Source organism: Mustela nivalis (genome assembly GCF_964662115.1).
Source record: "Mustela nivalis genome assembly, contig: HAP1_SCAFFOLD_769, whole genome shotgun sequence".
Taxonomy (NCBI): Eukaryota; Metazoa; Chordata; class Mammalia; order Carnivora; family Mustelidae; genus Mustela; species Mustela nivalis.
Window position 1 is genome coordinate 364 of NW_028135894.1, and position 2,097 is coordinate 2,460.

At 45.6% G+C, this 2,097-nt stretch overlaps 1 pseudogene across 1 annotated transcript; it reads right to left on the bottom strand.

Moving 5' to 3' along the window:
• Window positions 1-1,225: 1,225 nt before the first annotated feature.
• Window positions 1,226-1,735, bottom strand: LOC309857488 (large ribosomal subunit protein eL32 pseudogene; annotated as a pseudogene). The gene has a single exon. The product of its transcript is annotated as a large ribosomal subunit protein eL32 pseudogene (transcript).
• Window positions 1,736-2,097: the final 362 nt, after the last annotated feature.

A 2,097-nucleotide genomic window follows, 5' to 3' on the forward strand; every position in this document is an offset into this window, starting at 1 on the left:
TGTAGAGGGCTCCACAAGCACCAGCCTTGCTGAGTCACTTTCTCTAAGGTGGTGGCTGAGACAAAAAGGACCCAGGAAAGAAAGGCATAGGCTGTTGTGGAACTCCAGTGCCTTGGCATCAACAATTAATGTGAGCAGCTGCCTCTGCTCACCAGATCTGCATTTTATGTGGGGCACACTGTTCAAAGTTTACACCCCCCATCTCTGTAACCTTCACAACAACCCCTGGAGCTCCCTGCACCATCATTACCACCTCACAGACAAGGAGACAAGGCATGAGGGGTTTGTAGAATGATGCAGCTCTGTGCTGGGGCCAACCTGGGGAGGACCCCACAGGCTTGCTCTTCCCACTGCTGCAGAAGCAGCTGAAAACAACGAGTTTTTCAGTTTGCATTATGTAGAGTGGAAAAGTCAACCATAAAGATCATTCAATTTTTAAATGGGTTATTCCTCAGGATAAAAACAGTTCCAAAATATAATTTCCGAGAAGTTCAACATATTCCTCCTTCCAGGTGCCTGGCATGTGATGGAATGTTGTTAAAATAAGTTCTGGCCCATCAGCATGCCAGACAGAAACTGGAAGTAAGCTGTTACAGGTCCCCAAAGGCTCCGTCACAACCCTAAGGAGAAGACATAACTTTCACTGTCCCAAAGTGGTTATGTTTAAAAAAAAAACCAAAAAAACAAACAAAAAAAAAACAGGCACAGGTGGAACATTTTAAATTACAGACTTTCAATGCAGGGGCAGTGGGGGCAGGGGGGGGTGTCCCCCAACTACCCCCAAATGTTTCAGCTATATATAGTGACTTACCAAAGTGACTCCTCACAAGTACCTACAAGGCGACTGACAGGCAACTGACCGATGAGGAAGGTATTCGGACTGCTTAACAAAACCAACACAACTTAGAATCTTCATTATTAAGAAGAGAAAACCATTTATTAAACACTCGCCAGGCACCAAACCCTCTAGGCACTGTCACACGATCTACTCATCACACGGCTGCCAAACTCAGTGCAGAAACTGAGGCTGAGTAAGTCACCTAAGGTCATGCAGCACCAGTAACTGGATTCCAACCAGGTCTGACATCAAAGCCCACCCCAGCTTGCTGCAATGCTTCAGAACCTAAGCTTTGTGATGATCAATAAACTACATGCTTAACAATGTTTACACATCTCTGTTAGAATTCAGAGAAAGGTTTTTTTTTTGTTTTTTTTTTTGTTTTTTTTAGTTTTATGCTTTTATTAACACAAATATGACGTGCACAACAAGCTGTCTATTCATTTTCTTCACTGCGCAGCCTGGCATTGGGATTGGTGACTCTGATTGCCAGCTGGGCTGCTCTTTCCACAATAGCTTTGCGGTTCTTGGAGAAGACGTTTTGAGCAATCTCTGCACAGTAAGATTTGCTACACATCAGCAGCACTTCAACTCCTTGACGTTGTGCACTAGGAACTTCCTGAAGCCACTGGGCAACATGTGCTTTGTCTTCTTGTTGCTCCCGTAACCAATGTTGGGCATCAAGATCTGGACCTTGAATCTTCTGCGCACCCTATTGTCAATGCCACTTGGCTTCCGCCAGTTGCGCTTAATTTTGACATATCGGTCTGACTGGTGCCGGATGAACTTCTTGGTCCTCCTTTTAACGATCTTGGGCTTCACCAAAGGTCTGAGGGCAGCCATGATGCCCAGTAACAGATGGCTGCCACCTCCGCAGGCAGCGCCGAAGAAGAGAGCTCAGGGAAAGGTTTTTAAAAATAACATACACAAGGGGAAAAAATGATACAGGTTCTGGAGGCAGGCTGCCCAAGGTTCAAATCTTGGCTCCTCCACTTGCAAGCTGTGTGACCTTGGACTCCTTTAGCTCCCCTGTGCCCATATTTCCATGCATTAAAATGGTAGCCATAACAGACCCTATCTCCTAAGGCAAATAAAGCATTTTGGTGTTGTTGTTCTTGTTTTAAGATTTTATTATTTATTTGACAGAGAGAGAGAGACAGGGTGAGAGGGAACACACACAGGGGGAGTGTGAAAGGGAGAAGCAGAATTCCCACTGAGCAGGAAGCCTGGTGAGGATTAGATCCCTGCACCCTGGGAGC